Source organism: Euprymna scolopes, chromosome 32, assembly GCF_053919585.1.
Source record: "Euprymna scolopes isolate OS-2025 chromosome 32, ASM5391958v1, whole genome shotgun sequence".
In the NCBI taxonomy this organism is placed as follows: domain Eukaryota; kingdom Metazoa; phylum Mollusca; class Cephalopoda; order Sepiida; family Sepiolidae; genus Euprymna; species Euprymna scolopes.
In genome coordinates, this window is record NC_136513.1 from 76294203 (window position 1) to 76315371 (window position 21169).

The 21169-nt window shown below is 33.7% G+C and overlaps 1 protein-coding gene and 1 pseudogene across 2 annotated transcripts in view; both read left to right on the top strand.

Moving 5' to 3' along the window:
* The window catches only part of LOC145256444 (uncharacterized), a 644056-nt gene that overhangs the window by 81084 nt on the left and 541803 nt on the right, over positions 1-21169 (top strand). The window lies entirely within an intron of this gene.
* On the top strand, positions 7711-11355 carry LOC145256174 (uncharacterized; annotated as a pseudogene).

Below are 21169 nucleotides of genomic sequence, written 5' to 3' on the forward strand. Positions count from 1 at the left end.
AAAAAGATTGATAAAGGAGTCTTACTCCGAAATATATTTCTTTAAAAATAAACACCTGTTTATTCTATAAAAAATTTCGCGTTGCAGTTTTGGCTTCAAATGTATTTATACATGTTTTATTCTTTATATATGTATATATATTTATATATATATATATATATATGGTGGTTCCTAATTGGTAAAAGGTAAATTATTCCGAACACGCATTCAGGTGAAAATGCACTTTCGTATAAATAATTGAATTCATTCAAAAGTATCTCAAATAAAATAACAAATAAATAACATCTACATAAAATGCAATACGTCCAGCAGTCACGCGAGATAGCCTAGAAGTAGAGGTTTAGGCTTCTAACCGTGGGATCCGATTTCGAATCCGGCTAGAGTTAGCCACTCTGATGAGTCGTGGACGACGAAACCCATGTCAGTTGATAATTATCTATTTTAAACAATATATATGGCGCTCGCTATTCGGTAAAAAGGTTCATTATTCCCAGCCTGCATTCAGTAAAAATGCATTTTTCTATAAATAATTGAATTTATTCAAAAGTATCGCAAACAAAAACAAGCCAAAAACTATATGGTCCCGCGAGTGATGTCTTTCTCATGTTTTCGAATAAAAGGTACTGAAGCAACTTTAGTAAAAGCCTTATAACCACGTCAAGGTATTGCTTCTGTAGAAGTTTTTTTTTTAATTCTAGATGTTAAATGTGCGGGGGGTCACCTTTGCTATTTTTTTTATTTTATCGATATGAAGTAAATAAAATAATGTGAAGTTACACCTAGAGATCTCTACTGTGTATCGGTGGAATTTAGCTGCTTGTCGGGTTTGTCAGGGGTATTTACGTCGAGGGGCTACAAGCGCTTGTAGTTCGTTAAAGCATTTGCCATTAAAATACTTGTAGAACAAGCAGAGGGATGCAATATTTCGTCGGTGGAACAGAGGTTGAAGCTTAGATGACAGTTTATGTCTTATCAGGTTGGTGACTCTTTTTTAACCCTGTCCAGGAGTGAGAGACAAGTAGCAGATGTACCGGCCCAAATGTTACGAAAGTACCCAATACATGGGCGGATAATGGCCTTATAGAGGTACAGGATACTTTCAGGCGTAAATAGCTGTTTATCACAGTAGAGAGAGCCCGCCTTCTTCGCAGCATGGATCATGTTTCTTGTGAATGTTAGGACGAGGTATGTAGCGAATATATGCAACCAATAATGACCGCATAAACGAAGGAAATTATGCACGCACATATAGAGAGAAAGCGTGAGAGAGTAAGAGTAATACACGGACACATGAAGTAAATGAAGTAATATAAAGTAACCACACATTAAAGTACAAAACAAAATGATCTGAGAAGCCACAGTACTGGCGAAGAAGAAAGTTCTGTATTAATAATTAAGTCCAATATACCACTTTCAATTTGAGTGGTATAATTTGAGCGCTGAAGAAATTATTGAGTTCCATTAAGGGATTTTATTAGTGCCATATTGTTTACAAGAACCTTATCCAAATTAAAATTACCCAACAAAAGTACCTTTATACCTACAGGCAAGTTGTTGGTAAGAAGATTTTAAAAAATTCCCTAGTGGGCAAGGCTTGCGGTACACGAGCATACAACCAATCGCATATATTAAAGTTCAATCTACGAATATATAATCAATATTTGTAAAATCGAGTTTACAAGAGTTACTTCCCTTGTCAAAACCAGTCGTAGAACTGTTACCTATTTTGCCAATTCAGACTTCTGAGCTGATTAAAACATTGGGCTAAAACAGCCAAATGACACTGTTTCATGACAAACGATGTCTTATTATTGTTTTTTTTATTTGCCGGTTCTTAGCAGCATCGTTTATAAATAGAATCGTCCGACTGTGTAGGATCATACCCAATTAATAGGTCCAAAACATAGCAACAGGTACCATTTAAAACTCCTATTTAAATACAAGTATGAATTTTAGGAGAAAATGAAAATGAGCCCCAAAGGCATGTTTTTCACCCCTAAAACACTCTGGGGCTCAAGCTCCAGCATTTTCCCAGAGTCAAATGTTATGTTTCCAGATGTCCGTATGGTCTTGCTTTTGGGTAATTTTCTAGAAAAATCTAATGGTCGGAAAAGATTCTGTATCCAGGAAAGTGCTATTTTTTGCCATTTTGATCACTTTTGACCTCCTGCGCACGCAAACAGAATTTTCCCTGCGGACCCAACAAGAGTTTTCCAATGGTCAAAGATTACGCGTCCAGATGTATATCCATATGGTCTTGCTTTTGGGTAATTTTCAGCAAAATCTAATGATCGGAAAAAATTCTATATCCTGAAAAATGCTATGTTTTTTTACCCATTTGACCACTTTTGACCCTCTGGGGACGCAATCAGAAATTTTATCAAAAATCTAAGAATGTTCCTTTTCCTCCCTTGTCTATGTGTGACCCCATGCACAGTTTCAGAAAAATGTAATCAGTAGTCATTGAGAATTTTTGGAACGAACGGACGAACGGACGAGGACGAATTCTAAGGTCGAAATCTGATTAAGACAGTGGGCCAACAAATAAATAACACACACATATATATACATATATATATACATATATATATACACATATATATACATATATATACACATATATATACATATATATACACATATATATATACACATATATATATACATATATATACACACACACACATATATATATATATATATATATATATATATATATATATATATATATATATATATATATATATATATATACTAATGTTGGGAGTTCTCGGCCTTGCCCGATCGTAAAAATACGTTTAAATATGATATTTTAATTTGTCCAGATTTCGTATATATTATTATAGAGTTGTGATTTCAAATGTAAAAAAATAAGTATTTGGGTGCCATCAGCTAGAATAGAAACCGAAATTGTAACATTCAAACTGGTGATGTTTCCACTGTATCAACCTGACACATACGAACTGATTAAAAATTAAAAATAAACTTAGATGAATGAGCAAAATGTATAACAATCTTTTCAATTTTTACCCATTTTTTTACCCCTTAAAACTATTAAAACGACCCATAAAAAGCATGGTCCGTAAGAAATCCAATCATTTGAGGACATTAACGCTGCTTTGCGGCTTTTAGTTTCAGGGGAGATAGAGTTTCAAAATATGAAGACAGACAGACAGACAAACAGACATATTACGTATATATATATATATATATATATATATATATATATATAATGTATTTCTGTGGTTTATCTAGATGTTAATGCAATGAAACTCTGATGTTTACAAAATAGTGCTTAATATCAAATTACACTTGCTAATTTTGATCCTAATAAAGAATAAATTCCTTACTACTCTGGATTTCTCAAACAATCACAGCTGAATTATATATGCACACACACACACACACACACACACACACACACACACACACACACACATATATATATATATATATATAAATTTAAGTTTTATGACTACAAATACAAAAACTTTTAGTTTCATCCTATGCAGTAACCAGCAAATACATAGAAATGTTAACATTTTAGCGTGACTATCTTATTTTTTTGCTATGATGAAAGGATTTAGCATTCTTTGAAACTTCGCGGATTAAGGATAACGAAGCTACCAGCTTTGAAATATTCTGCCGATTAATAAAAACTTTTTGGAAATTTCTACTTTACAGCTCTGTTCTTATTACTATTATTTATCGTAAGCTAAAAACTATTTCGTAAGATATAAATAACTATATTTATATTTGGTTTTGGAATTTGCCTTTTCCTGGATTAGTAAATTCCTCTTCCAAGCTTTTCTGTATATATATATATATATATATATATATATATATATATATATATATATATATATATATATATATATATTCAATTTTAATCCCAAACCAAGGTACAGTGCCACTTTGAAGTAGGAGGCTACTATCAGGGACATAAGTTGCAGCAATATTCTGAAGGGAGTTGAGCAGCAAGATCTCTGTTAACATTACACATGAACTTCTGCATGTCAGTACAGTTGGGAAAGCAGAATCCTGGAAAGGAGTTCCAAAGTCCAACAGTTCTGGAGAAGAAACAATTGGTGTAGAAGGCTTTCTTACACATAGGGATCTCTACTGTGTAGGGTGGGATTTAGCTGCTTGTCGGGTGTGTTGGGAGTATTTACGTAAAGAGGGTACAAGTACTTGTAGTTCGTCAGAGCATTCATCATTAAAGTACTTGTAGAATAAGCAGAAGGATGCAACATTTCGTCGATGGGACAGAGGCTGAAGCTTAGATGACAGTTCATGACCAATCAGGTTAGCAACTCTCTTTTGAACCCTGTCCAGAAGTGAGAGACAAGTAGCAGATGCACCAGCCCAAATGTGATAATAGTACTCCATACATGGGCGAATGGTGATCTTATAGAGATACAGGATACTATCAGGCTACGGTAGCTTTCTATGACGATAGAGAGAGCCCATCTTCCTCAGGGCAGTCTTTGCAATGCTCTCAATGTATATGTTCCAAGTCATGTTCCTTGTAAACGTTAGGGCGAGGTATGCAGCCAATATATATAACCAATAATGACCGCATAAACAAAGGAAAGTATACACGAGAAGAGAGATAGAGAGAGAGAACGTGTGAGAGAGTGAGAATAATAAACAGACATATAGAAATATTTTACTCATAACGAAAGTTAATTACAAATTACATTTAATTAAACCAATGAAAATTCTTTCCTTAAAATATAACGCAATCTCCAAACCAAAGTATAGTTTATTATTATAATGAATTGACTGGTAATCAATTGTCCAGCTAAAAAATTAATTAATTATGTTTTTAAAGAGGATTTTTTATATCGCTCCGTGTTAAACAATGAGAAAACATAGATGGACATCATTTTTATTTATGCCATTAAAATCAATCTAACCTTTGAGAAATTGTGTGTTTGTGAGGACAAAATAGACTAAACTGGGGGAACAGCTTTTTTATATTTAATAATGTTTCCGGTTGAAAACATTAGAAAAATAAAATGAAAAAAAAAATGCAATCTTCGTATCTCATAAAACAGACTTAATGTGAAAGTAGCCCGGACAGATTATGCATAAACTTTTGATAAAATATTTAAAAAAAAACGATTAAATATTTAGAAATAAAATCTATGATCCAGATAAAGTATTAAAATGTATATTGAATTTTTATTAAAATCGATATCGTGTTTATGGTAGCATATCAAATCTAACATGTGAAAATAACTTTTGTGACTTAAAAAGTTGGACTCAAATAGCATTTAAGTTGATATATTGCTAAATATTAGAAATCTTATGTCAGTAAGGATTTCTTATGTGTAACAATATGTGTTAGCTCATCATCATATTTTTAGAAATGCCTGACCATTAATCAAGACCACAAGCCTCTTCATGATGTTGCTGCTGATAATGATGATAATGATGATAATGATGTTTTACTATTATAATGATGATAATGATGATAATGATGATAATGGTGTTTTACTATTATAATGATGATAATGATGATATTGCTGATAATGATGATAATGATGATAATGATTTTACTATGATAATGATGATAATGCTGATAATGATTTTACTATGATAATGATGATAATGCTGATAATGATGATAATGATGATAATGATAATGCTGATAATGATGATAATGATGATAATGCTGATAATGATTTTACTATGATAATGATGATAATGCTGATAATGATTTTACAATGATAATGATGATAATGCTGATAATGATGATAATGATGTTTTACTATTATTTTCAAGACTAAAACCATTTGATATTGCTGATGATGCTGATGATGGTTATGATGATTGTGGTGTAGTGATGAAGATGTGTTTTTTACTAATTCATCACCATCTATCATGACAAAAAGCCACGTCACCAACTCTTCTAGTTTAGTTAGTTGGTTGGTTGTTTTTGTTTTACGGCATATCAACCTTTTTCAGGTTATTTAATGCCGAATCTAGTTATTTTGAGGAACGGTTTTTAATGGAGTATATTTGTTTTTTAAGTCGGTTTCTATTTAATCCGTAGTTGGGACCCTAACAGGTACTACCACTCCTGGTCAGATTGGACCTGTGAGCAATAACAATTAAAGCGAGGCTCCACACTCCCCAAGGCCCGCAAGTTGGGGCCTCACCATCGGATATAGTTTTAGGTCATATCCAGGACCGCCTCTAGTTAGGAAAAATGAAACTCGTAAAAATCTATGCGAGAGATCTATTCTGAAACCAAATATTCTGCGATAAAAATCGAGACAATCTCAGACACCCGACCTTATCAGAGAACATAATTTGTATATATCTTCATCTATTGTATAAATCTCATCTGTCTTTTTAAATGTATGTATGTATGTATGTATGTATGTATGTATGTGTGCTTGTGTCAGGTCGTGTCATATGCTACTGGTACCATGTAACCCAGTACTACCTGCCTCAAGTTCGGGTCACCGGCGACTAAACTGGTTCCCCCACCAGACTTGTTTGGTGAGGAGGGTGGCTAGTCTCCCTGAAGGATTAAAAACAAGACCTTGCAAAGCGCGAATGAACCCTTTTTCGGGGTCAACGACCAACTAGCACCGTGTGTGTTTGTGTGTATGTATGTGTGTGTTGGAGTGAAGAGGGATCCCGTAAGCCGTGGTGAAGGCAACCTTTCTTGGAGAAGCAAATCTCTGATTTAAAAAACCATAAAGCGGAAGACCAGTACCCGCATTAAGCTTGTCTGCAGTTTAACTTGTTGCTAGCTATCTTGCTCTTGCTTGTTACTGGATCTCCAAATTTTGAACAGAGAGAGAGAGACTTAGCTGTCGTACAAAGCTAAGACTCTATAACATCATGTGTCTAGATACTCCCTCAAGCATTTGTCTATAAAAATGGTCCCGTGGCGATAGAAAAGTTGTGACGCGTGGAGGCTTGAAATGCTGAAAGCATCCAATAATTGATCTCAACGAATGGCTTCAGTGTCATGCCTGCTTGAGCGTGTGAATTCACTGGTAAGACAAAAAAAAAGTCATTTTTGGGCTCATGGACTTAAATTTTCTGAGGGAGTGGCACTCGTCTGACAAGACGTTGCAATCATTATTATATGTGTGTGTGCATATATGCATGTATATATGTATGTATATATGTATGTATATATGTATGTATGTATGTATATATGTCAGCCTAAAACTTTCCACAGAGACATCATCGGTATCGTTTTGAAGCTCGACTGTTCGGACGACAAATATCGAAGAATTGGCTTAAAACAGTAATTCCTTCACGCTAATCTGGGCGCTTTTCTAGGAGGGCTCGCTTTTTTCGCTGATATTTTCGAAAGTCATCTCCCTCTATTCGAATGACTAGACTTAATTTTAACCTTCACCACTTTTGATTTGCGAGGGACGCAACGGCAAATAAATCACGACTTTTTTTCACCTTCTTTTCCTCCTTCGTGATACGAGTTCGAGCCTGTCTGCCTACTACCTCTTTTTTTTTTACTCAATACACACCTTCAAACACCCGGGCAACGCCGGGCACCCAGCCAATTTCATCGTAAATAATGATTCAAAATTAACAACAAAAAAACTTGACCTTTGACAAAAAAGGTTAAGAAACGCAATGCATTTTCATCCTCATCATATCTTTTTATGCTGACTAAAAAATATACCTTCATTCGCCATATTTGAATTAGGTTAATTAGAAAATGCCCGCGCAACAAATATATTACTTGAAGCGCCTTGTTGGTGGCAATTCTCTTGAAATGTAATTACTAATTAAAGGTTGCGACTCTTATCACCGTGCTGTAATTTGACAAGGGAGGTTATTATTATAGCGTTTGGACCCAAGGGAGATAATCTTGAGATAAATCGCTTACGTTTAAACAAATGAAAAACAAAATACGAAAATGAGAAATGCGATTTGGGAATTGATTTCGATGGATCTTATAATTGATGATCTTTCGTATCTAAGGCAAATGGAATGGGATGAAATAGTGTGTCACAATAGCAAAAGAGTATTCAATTATATATTAGGATATTAAATATATATTTGAAGTTTGATGTAGGTTTTATTTATTACTATTGTTACATAAAAAGGGCTGTGCCCTTTTCATGTATGTAAAAAAGATAATTAGTTAAATGAAAATGATATCAGATAAAACGAGAATCGACCTCTGTAGAAAAGTTTTAAAGAACAATAGGTTTTTAATAGAATGTTCAATTAAATTATTAATTCTTTTAAAATATTTTATAAATAAAATTTGGCTGGAAAATCTACTCACATTCTTAGAAAGAACGCATAATAAAATATCGGTTAGAGAATTAACGAGTATGTTAAATTCCTTTGTAAAACAACAAAGAGAATGGGAAATTTCCTGGGCATAAGAAATGGTTTCAAAACGTGCAAATCCCGCATGTTTGAAACACGTGAGTTGTGGTCACGTTGACCAGACATACGCGTGACGTCATGGCAGAAATGATTTCTCAATATAGGAAAGCGTTTGAAGTTAGTTAGAGAAGAGAATCAGATTGAGATCAGAGACTGAGAGAAGCAGAGAGGATCAGACTGATTCTCAGTTAGAGTCAGGGCACCCTCTTGGAAGCGGGAGGCTTAGAAGAAACTATGTAACAACTTTGAATCTCTGAATTACAGAATGATTTCCGACCGGTCGAAGAATAAACTATCATCATGTTTTTTTATAACTGCCGTCTTTCTGTGTTCATCATTCCAACGAGAAAACGTAATATGTTTAATCATTCCAGTAACTCTCTCCATATAAATGTCTTCAACATGTACCTACTGTCACTCTGTCTCCTCTCTAAATGAACATTTAAAAAATGTATGTTGTCAACTACCAGGAACATTTAATAATATATGAACAGGCCGTCACGTAAATAATATGTACCTCCTCTAAAAACGAATAATATAACACTACGAGACCATCATTTATTCAGGCTATAAGCCATTTGAGGATAAGGGTTAATAAAATAGATGCATGGTCAGTCCAGTGATGAAATAAATACATAAAACTTATATTCACGAACTAGCATGACCTGTGGAAATTCAACAGGGGACTCATTCATATGTAATATATTGATGTTGGCATTCTGTAGATGTTCAGACGGAGACACTCTGATATCAATGCAGCTCTTTTGTTAAAACTGCAAAAGTGTTTATCTAAGCTAACAGGAACGCTGGGCGTAACCTGGTCGTAAAGTACGCCTAAACATGATATTTTAATTTTTGCAGATTTCGTATATATTTTATAGAGTTAATGTTCTATCGATTTTTATATGCTATAAAGTTGCGATTTTAAAAATCAAAAAAATATATCCATATCAATTGGGTGCATCAGCTTGAATCGAAACCGAAACTAAAACTCGTGAAAAATATGTGTATGTATATATAAATTGAGTCCTATCAGCTATAATCAAAACCGAAACCAAAACTTATGAAAAATTATTCATAAAAAAAATAGATCACTGGAGTGCCATTAGCTATAATCGAAACTGAAACCAAAACTTATGAAAAATTCTTGATAAAATTATTCATAAAACATAGATTACTGGAATGCCTATAGATCAGCTATAATCGAAACCTAAATCAAAGTTTTGGAAGAATTATTAGTAAAATTATTCATAAAAAAAATAGATGACTTCAGTACCATTAGCTATAATCGAAATTGAAACCAAAACTTATGAAGAATTCTTTAAAAAATTATTTATAAAATCAAATGACTTGAGTTTTTTGGGGTTTTTTTACATGTTGGTCACCACTTATCAAGGCTCAGAAGCTACTCGGGGATAATGGTTATTGTGTGTACAGTAATAAAAGTGTCATCAACTATAATCAATACCAAAACTTATGAAGAATTCTTGCTAAAATTATTTATTTCACGAAATGGAAGTCCATAACATTTAAACGACAGTCACTCGGATGTAAGCATGATACACAAAATGAATAACATACACACAATTCTATTAATATATAGATACTATAAATAATATGTGAGTGTTGATCCAGGACCAAGGTAACATCGGCAGTTCTTTCGGCAATTTACGGTAAGCAAACGCGATTAGCTAATCAGCTCTTATCAGACGAATTTTTAGTTCATAAGAAAAAAACACTTGTCTGATATTATTGTTGAAAGAAATGTTTTTGATCACAGTCGTGTCCATGGAAAGAAAATGTTTTCCTCCTTACAAAAAAAAAACTTATTTCACTTTTGTTTTTGTTGTTTGCAAAATCTTCTGAGATACTTTCCGTGTTTTCCTTTTCAAAATAAACTTATTCTTTTAAAGCATTTGTTTAAAAAAAAAATTCTTATCCTGAAAAAAAAAGTTAAAAAATACTTACGGTCTTATCTTCTGTTCAAGTTTTGTTTTCATCGTTTTACTTTTATCATCTGGCAGTGTTTGTGTTGGCTTTTTCCGGTAACTTTCCTGGCTACTTACCATAAACTGCCGGAATATGTCGACGCGACCTGTGGTCAGGTTCTGGATCGGTACCAAAATTTGATTGCTTATAAGGACGGTTTTATGGCAAGTATTTATTGCTATTGCATACAAAGAGGACTGTGTTGTAGTTTCCAGGGGAATAATTGCTATCTAGTGGCTATGGATCAAATTAATTGCTATCTAGTGGCTATGGATCAAATTAATTGATATCTAGTGGCTATGGATCAAATTAATTACTATCTAGTGGCTATGGATCAAATTAATTGCTATCTGGTGGCTTTGGATCAAATTAATTGCTATCTGGTTTCTATGGATCAAATTAATTGCCATCTAGTGGCTATGGATCAAATTGATTGCTATCTAGTGGCTATGGATCAAATTAATTGCTATCTAGTGGCTATGGATCAAATTAATTGATATCTAGTGGCTATGGATCAAATTAATTGATATCTAGTGGCTATGAATCAAATTAATTACTATCTAGTTGCTATGGATCAAATTAATTGCTATCTGGTGGCTTTGGATCAAATTAATTGCTATCTGGTTGCTATGGATCAAATTAATTGCCATCTAGTTGCTATGGATCAAATTAATTGCTATCTAGTAACTATGGATCAAATTAATTGCTATGTAGTGGCTATGGATCAAATTAATTGCTATCTAGTGGCTATGGATCAAATTAATTGCTATATAGTGGCTATGGATCAAATTAATTGCTATGTAGTGGCTATGGATCAAATTAATTGCTATCTAGTAGCTATGGATCAAATTAATTGCTATCTAGTGGCTATGGATAAAATTAATTGCTATCTAGTGGCTATGGATAAAATTAATTGCTATGTAGTGGCTATGGATCAAATTAATTGCTATCTAGTGGCTATGGATCAAATTAATTGCTATCTGGTGGCTATGGATCAAATTAATTGCTATCTGGTGGCTATGGATCAAATTCAATGCAAATCTGATGTGTTTGCTTTTTCAAATAAGTTTTATTGCATAAGTTATATATATATATACAAAGCAAAAGTGTCATGCACGTTTTTGTATGTCCACAAAAAGTTTTTTTTTCGGGGAGGGGCTCTCGACCACGTTACTATTTTTTTAGAACTTTCCTTATACTTTCTAAATTATGATATCTACGGCGTAATGTATTCCAATGCTGGAAGCTCTTGTAAACACACTCTGTTCATGGAAATCTTGTCTGGCGTTAAGGACATGAAAGAAGAAAATAAAGACTTTATCAGCTGTGGTAGAAAAATGAATTCTGTTGTGAGTGTCTTGCAAGAGGGGAATTTAAGATAATGGGTGACCTTTTCTATCTAAAAATCCTTCACTCTATAATGAAGTACTATTTTACATAATGGATGGCCCTAAATCAGATAGATGTTACATCAGCTAATGTAAATCTTGGAAAGGGTCAAACTAAGTATAAAACGAAGTGACACAAAGTTTGTAAAAAGTTAGTTCTTAAAAAATACGATTTAAAGTTTATATATGGGGTAATAAGTCAGAGCAGAGTCAAAACAAGGGAAACATCAATTGACATGACGCATGATGTTACGAATAATGAGAGAACAAGGTAAATAAGGGATAAAATCAGTCTGGCTATAGACGTTAAGTGGGGCAGATCTAAAGAATGCAAAAATAACTGAAATGAAAACATTGGACATCATCAAGAGCTAAATGTCCTTCTAAGATCGCTGTTCATCCGTTAGTAAAATAGTAAACTGAAAGCTCCACAGACACATTTATTTTTAGTTGACTTTTGACAGCTAAATATTTTCGTTTACTAGTGTTATATTACGTATCATAAAATGAGCGTTTGTTGTATATTGGTTGAAATTGGAATGGAGATGATATATTAAAATGTGTCTATTTATAAAAGATTTCCCCCACTCTATACCTGTGCCTAAATCAAAACGCGGATTCCATGAACAAAGCTTCTTTCTTAGAACTGCACGCCTGTGGAACTCTGTTCCGTCTGCCTGCTTCCCTCCGGACTACAACTTGGATGTCTTCAAGTCCAATGTTCACAAATTCCTAATGAACCGCCCCCTTAATTAAACATTTCATCAAATATCCACACTAACGTAATGTACTTGCAATAACCCTTATCCCTGAGTGGCTTCCGGGCCTTGATAAGTGGTGATCCCTGTGTAAAAAAAAAGATTGAGTGTTTGATTATCTTATCAGAGTTTATGACGTTGCGTGTGTGATTTGCCTAGTGGTCTTTCTATTACATATTTTCATATGCTGTTTCATATGCTGTTAAGTGTGAATATGTGTGTGACATGTCATTTGAACATACCTTCTGACATTTTGTGGGTCCATCTGGAAATTCTCGTCTGGGAGGGAGACTTGATACCTGTTTTTTGGGGACGAAAATTTATTTCACACCAAGACAAGAAATTGGTTCTATAGTTTATTTCACTTTCCCAGATGTCTTGCAGAAGGTGGAAAGTGAATTTGGCCTGTGTTGTTTTTTTCTTCTAGGTCTTATTTCTACCACGTCAGCATTCGTTCCCCCACCCCATAGCGAAGGGGAGGAGACAACGGCGACGCCGTCCGCTCTCGTCCAAGTCGCAACCAAATCTCCACGATTCAGCTAACCTGATCACATGACTCACACGCAATCCAATCAGCTGATCTTGACTTCCGGTCAACGTGTCTGCACTATAATTCACTCTCTCCCTATATCTCTCTCCATTCTCTTACACTAGCTAAATAGAACAGTTACTAGCCAAACCCACGTGATTAATTGGAATGTGACGCCTTAAAAATTAAAAAAATGTATTTCTAAATATACAGTAAATTTTATGTTGAGACTTGAAACTATAAACATTCACATTTCTTCATGTTTTTTAACCGCTTTTGTTAAAAAAGAGTATGTTGTTTTAAAAATCTTGTATTGTTTAAATATTTTGGCTTTGCTCGTTTTATTAAAAAATAAAGGTTAAGAAGTTATTTTAATAAGCGTCGGAAAACAAAACACAATCGTCAAAATATAACAGTTTTATTATTTGTAGTTGCCATTTGGAAAAATCACTCAAAAATGCGAATACACCCCTTACTTATTAACATACAACAGGTCAACTCTCAATATCTTTTTGTGGCCATTATCATTATCCAAAAATGCCTGTTCTCTTCTGGGCATCGAGTTTACCAGAGTTTCACGTGTAGCTACTGGAATGCCCTACCACTCTTCATGATAGACTTATCTTTGTACTTCTCAAATCTGTGTGCATGACTGTCACCCCAGGAGGAAGCCTATTCCGAAGACAATGCACAAGAACGCCCGCAAACAGTTTACTGAAGACATGTCAACAACGCCATAGATTACTGGAACCATGTCTAATGGTCTGATGAGACGAAATTTACTTTGTTTGGTTCTGATGGCCTTAAGCATGTGTGACGGCGACCAGGTGAGGAGTACAAAGATAAGTGTGTTATGCCTACAGTCAAGCATGGTGGTGGGAATGTTATGGTCTGAGAGTGCATGAGTGCTGCAGGTATTGGAGAGTTACATTTCATTGAGGGAAACATAAACTCCAACATGTGCTGTCAAATACTGCAGTAGAGCATGATCCCCTCCCTCCAGAAAGTGGGTCGCAGAGCAGTGTTCCAGAATGACAATGACCCAAAACACACATCCAAGACAACCATCAATAGAAAACTTTGGAGCAGCCTCAAGCAGAAAGTGGAGGTGCGCAAAATCTCAATTATCCGCCAGCTCCGCCGTCATAATTGAAGAGTGGAAGAGCTTTCCAGTGGCTACATGTGACGTTCTGGTTAACTCCATGCCCAGGAGAATAAAGGCAGTTTTGGATAATGATGGTGGGCAGACAAAATATTGAGAGTTGACATGTATGTTTATATTGACAACTTCTCGTAAGGATTGTACTCACATTTGTGTCCAGGGATTTAGCTTTTAATGGTTATATTTTGAGTTATTATTATTTGGGGGGGGGATAAATTAACTATGTTATATACGCTGCAGACAGAATACTTTTCATTGCGTCAAAAAAAATTTTTTTCAGTGTTGTCCCATTAAATATTTTGTGATACACTGTGTATATATATATATATATATATATATATATATATATATATATTACTACTAGTACGACAATTTTGTAGAGTTTGGATGATTTTTGGTCCCCCGATATAAGGAGGGTGGACCTATAAATTTACCCTGTTCCGTTCGTCTGTTTGTTCGTTCGTTCGTCTGTCTGCACTTTTCTCCATAACTACGACTTGGAATTTTTCGAAATTTTCCACAAACATTAAACATGATATGAGTAAAAAAAAAATAACAGAACGGATTTTCTGGGAAAACTCCGGTTGCCTCCTCTCTTGAGGGGCGTCTTTCGGGTTATAGTGGCTAAAAATGACACTTTTGTGCTTATTAAAAAAAAATTGATGCCTTGCATTTTTATAAAACTTTCTGAAATGTTGTAACTAACTGATTTCTATATAATTTTGTTTGTCTATACTTCGCGATAACTCTTGGATGTGCCCCAGGGGCTCTTTTAGGGCTAATAAAAACACTTCATTTTTGGGACTATTTTACCATATTTGTCCAAAATTTTCTGTGTATGTCTATTTAGTAGTTTTGCATGGTGCTGAACTCAAATTTAAATATGTTAAGGCCTTGGGTACTTAAGGTGCTAAATGGGGGGGAGCAAATGATGGACTTAATTATTTCTTTTTTTGCATGGTGCAGATCTCAAATTTACATATGTTAATGCATAAAACTGCGCCGTTTGTTAATTTTCACCAGGATTTGACGTCTCCTGGGGACTTTGGGGGCTATATGGGGGGGGGGGCAAATGCTGAACTTTTTTATGCTTTGTTCACTGTGCATTCAGGGGGGGGTAATGCATGCTTCACTTGTTTTTATTTAATTTCGTTCATCCGTTTTGAAAGAGTTACGGTCGTTTTATTTAACTAAGCAAAGCATAATTCTATTATAAACTATTGTTACACCTGTCCAGCATATCCTGGGATAAATTAATGCTTAAAATTAAAGTGCTATTTATGTTTCATTAACAGAGATATTAAAACAAACAAAATCTAAGGGAGATAACTCATATTTTTACGAGTAAATTAAATCAAATATTAGCTTTCTTATATTTGGAGTCTTTTATGTCATTATTTTAAGTTTGCTTCATTGTAATCATTTTCCTCGGCGGAATACACGAAATTTAATTCTATTTTGATTTAACATAGAAAATCCGACCAAATAACTTTAGATATTAGATATATATCATACACGTTTACTATGCTTTACAGTTCAATTGCTTCTTTTATTTTTGCGCTTTTAATTAATTAGCAGGATAAACTTGAAGTGAAGACGTTAATTAGGTACGAACCGTGAGTACGCTTTTATGTAAAGTACGATAATAATTAAGAGATTCAAGGTAATTAAAATCGGCCTTCTCTTTCACGTTCGTTTATAATTAAAAAGCCAATTATTATCTTTGTGTTTTCGCTTTAACAAAATTGGAGGAAATATATTAAAATACTTTGAAGTTTTTTTTTCCTTAACATACAATTGATGTCCGCAAAATAAGACACAGCTTTCTCAGAAGAACCAAATACAATTATGACGGTGCTAGTTGGCCGTTGACCCCGAAAAAGGGGTTCATTCGCCCTTTGAAAGGTCTTATTTTTAATCCTTCAGGGAGACTAGCCGCCCTCCTACACAAACAAGTCTGGTGGGGGAACCAGTTTAGTCGCCGGTGACCACAGCGTGACGACGCTAGTTCTGGGTTACATGGTACCAGTAGCATATGACATGACCTGACAGTCGAATTTACATACATACCTACATAAATACATACGTACATACATACACACACACACACACACATATATATATATATATATATATATATATATATATATATATATATATATATATATATATATATATATATATATTTGTATGATATATACAGGAATTTACATTTATATCGGTAGTCGGTACAGACGGTTTCAAGCCCGGTAGTTGAGGACTGCTCTTAATGTCTGCCTCAGGCTCTCTTCAGCCGACTCTTATCTGTTTTTAACCGGAACCGAAACTCTATATGTGCACACCATAATTTTTATTTTTATTTATTTATTTATTTTATCCTTTATTTTTTTATTTATTTTTTGTATGCTACTTTAATAAGGTAATACATTTGAAGCAATAAATTAAAAAGTATGGGATGATGCCTTCTATATTATTATTTTTTTAAAGCATTCCCCCTGTCATTCAGTTTAAGTCTCGTTTAAAAGCGTTTAAAAAGTTCATTTTGAAGTTATGTCTAATCTCGATTAAAAATAGGATAATAAAATTTAGATTGAAATAGACCTAGGAAGTGCCCAGGGGATGGTATATACTAATATTTAAGTATCGCTTTGCGTTTAAAAACGTTTAAGGTTTATTTTAAAATAATCTCTAGTTTCGTTTTAATTACGGTAATAATATTTAGTTAAAACAGACTTAAATTGTGTAAAAATAAGGCATATGTTTATATTTAAGTCTCGTTTCACGTTTAAAATTATTTAAACCGTTATTTTAAAATTATATGTAATTTCGTTTTAAAAAACGGTAATAAATCTTATATTGAAATAGGTCCAAACGGTGTCAATATTTGCGTTTTTATATTTAAGTATATTAATTATAACATGATCTCGCTCTATTTAAAAACACGTTTTAAAACTTTTAAAATTTTTAACTTAAAAATTCTCTCTAGATCTCGTTTAAAATGGGTGATAAGATCTACAATAATATAAAATAAAATATTTTGACATGTGTCTATAACTAAATCCTTTTTTTTATCTTCACGTTTTATCTTTTTTTCTATCCTAATTCATAAGAAGCGGTCCTCTTCTATGTATACATTCCTTCAAGCATTCATTTCTTACATTTAAGCATCCATCTTCTTGGGTTGCTTTTAAAATATAATACTTTTCGGCATTGCAGAGCGAGCATTGTTTTAGCTCTGGGGAGTATGAAGGTCGGCTAATTAACCCCGCCAAAAGTGAAATAGGCCTGGCTAGCAAATTCATTATCAAGGAGATAGTTAAGGATGTAAAAAGAAATTTGAACCTTAAATTGTGGGCAAATACAAACTCAGTCCTGGACTGGTTTAAAAATATAGAAGAACCGCAAAATTGCAGGTTCACCCAGATGGATATAGTGGATTTTTATCCCTCCATTACTAAAGAAATCTTAGAAAAGATATTACAATTTGCATCAAAATATAGAAAGATAAGCACCCTAGAGATAGACACAATGCAAGCAAGACGAACTCTTTTGTTTTTCGAAGGAAAAACGTGGGTTAAAAAAAACAAACGATGAGGACCAATTTGACGTCGCAATGGGGGCCTATGACAGTGCAGACGCGTGCGATTTAGTCGGACTGTTTATACTGACCAACTTAGAAAAGAAATTCCCAGATCATTCATTCGGACTATATAGAGATGATGGTTTATGTCTATCGCGAAATTACAATGGAAATGCATTAGACAGGTTTAGAAAAGAAGTAGAAAAGTATTTCAAGGAGTTAGGATTTAAAATAATAATATCCACAAATTTACGTAAAGTGGACTTCTTAGACGTAACTTTAGATCTCCAAAAAAGAATATATAAACCCTTTCATAAACCAAATGAAAAATTAGTATACATAAACAAAGGTTCATGCCACCCCCGACAATATTTAAAAATATGGTAGCAAATGTGAGCAAAAGAATATCTACATTGTCTTCAAATGCAGAAGTATTTGAACAAGCAGCTCAATATTACAATGACGCGCTCCATAAAAGTGGATTTAAAGAAAAAATAAGATTCAAACCAACCCATAACCAACAAAAAAAACAAAAAAACAGAGGACGGAAAGTAATTTGGTTTCTACCTCCATTTTCATTAAATATAAAAACTAAAGTAGGACGGTTGTTCTTGAAACTACTAGATAAACATTTTCCAAAAAAACACAAGCTACATAAAATATTCAATAGAAATACAATTAAAATAAGCTACTCAACAACACCGTCAATAAAATCCATCATCTCTAGAGAACCAATAGAGAGGGAAAATGCAACATGCTCTTGCAGAGCCAAAAATGAGTGCCCGCTTGAAGGGAATTGTGAAGCAGAGTCACTTGTATATGAAGCAACTGTAACGAATACATCCACAAATGTAACTAATAAATACATTGGAATGACGAAGGGGCCGTTTAAACAGAGATATTACATGCACATGAGCTCTTTTAGAGCAAAAGAGAGAAGTAATACGGCTTTAGCAAACAAGATCTGGCAGTTAAAAGAAGAAGGTGCACCTTTTACGGTGAAATGGAAGAAAATCGAGCAAAAACCTTCATACTCCCCAGAGCTAAAACAATGCTCGCTCTGCAATGCCGAAAAGTATTATATTTTAAAAGCAACCCAAGAAGATGGATGCTTAAATGTAAGAAATGAATGCTTGAAGGAATGTATACATAGAAGAGGACCGCTTCTTATAAATTAGGATAGAAAAAAAGATAAAACGTGAAGATAAAAAAGGGATTTAGTTATAGACACATGTCAAAATATTTTATTTTATATTATTGTAGATCTTATCACCCATTTTAAACGAGATCTACAGAGAATTTTTAAGTTAAAAATTTTAAATGTTTTAAAACGTGTTTTTAAATAGAGCGAGATCATGTTATAATTAATATACTAAAATATAAAAACGCAAATATTGACACCGTTTGGACCTATTTCAATATAAGATTTATTACCGTTTTTTTAAAACGAAATTACATATAATTTTAAAATAACGGTTTAAATAATTTTAAACGTGAAACGAGACTTAAATATAAACATATGCCATATTTTTACACATTTTATGTCTATTTTAACTAAATATTATTACCGTAATTAAAACGAAACTAGAGATTATTTTAAAATAAACCTTAAACGTTTTTAAACGCAAAGCGATACTTAAATATTAGTATATACCATCCCCTGGGCACTTCCTAGGTCTATTTCAATCTAAATTTTATTACCCTATTTTTAATCGAGATTAGACATAACTTCAAAATGAACTTTTAGAACGCTTTTAAACGAGACTTAAACTGAATGACAGGGGGGATGCTTTAAAAAAATAATAATATAGAAGGCATCATCCCATACTTTTTAATTTATTGCTTCAAATGTATTACCTTATTAAAGTAGCATACAAAAAAAATAAAAAAATAAAATAAATAAAGGATAAAATAGATAAATAAATAAAAATAAAAATTATGGTGTGCACATATAGAGTTTCGGTTCTGGTTAAAGACAGATGAGAGTCGGCTGAAGAGAGCCTGAGGCGGACATTAAGAGCAGTCCTCAACTACCGGGCTTGAAACCGTCTGTACCGACTACCGATATAAATGTAAATTCCGGTATATATTATACAAAAAAATATATTGCTCTTATTTCGAGAAAGGTTTTTTCCCTAATAATAGAGCACTGTATGGGATTTCTTTTTCTACAAAAAAGTACAAGTATATATATATATATATATGTATATATATATATATATATATATATATATTATTAATAAAATAATCTAACTAATTACGAAACGTTGCCATATGTAAGGATTAGGAGAGAATAAAACGCATACATCTTGGTTTATGAAAATCAAGCGTGTAGAAACTCATAAGCTTAAAAATGGAAATAACTCTAATAGCTTAAAGAAATAAGCTTATTCTGATGGCGAAAACCAAATTTGTTTGCACCATCCTTCGGTGAAATACAACAGTGTTTATACCACATATTATTTCAGACAACTGATTTTGATATATATTTGTGCATATGATACAAGATGATCTTTAATTTATTTATTCCGGACTATTATCCTCATTATTCTTAGTTGTTGCTTCGCGACGTTTCGGCCAACTATTCCTCTGGCCTTCGTCAGGTAGTAACCGTGACGAAATAGGAACTCTGAATCTCCTAACTTCATTCTCGGCAATTACTGTCGTCCATAGTTGTTGTCGTCTCACCACGTTTTGGCCAAATAAATAAGCCTCTGGTCGGCTTTGAGTAGGATTGAAACCGCTATTTTCAAACAATTCTCACCTGGTACCGTAGACATTCAACATCACTATCCACTGCGCCACGGGCCCCGAAGGGCGATCAAGGTTGGATTTTTGGTCTTATAAATTCACGTTTATTAATTATCTGATCTTCCGTGGTCGGGTCTGAACCGAATGGTATATATATTTAATTGGAATTCATTATTGAGATGAGTATTATTTATTATTAATTAATTTAATGCGAACTATTATACCCATCTTTCTTATTAATTTTTGCACAACGATGGTCTGTGTGTCATATATATTGTTCCACTTTGATTTCATTCGAAAATCAATTAAGGTGGAACGATAAATTTGTCGCCTCAAAGAAACCAATGCTGCACCTTTATTTTTAAAAGTTTATTGAAAAAATCAATCCATGTAAGTTAATTATGTAATATATATGCAATGTGGCCGCCTTCAGCGTCAATCGCTACGTCGATACGGGTCTAGAACTGGGAGCATGCTTTTTCTGCAGCGGCGGCAGGAACTCGGCGATCAGCCTTGCTTTGGTGTTGTTGGAGGTCATGTTTCTGATTTTATCGACGTATAATAAAACGAAGTCGTCCAGTGTGTTCAGGTCGGGGGAGGAGGGGACCAGTGAGAGAAG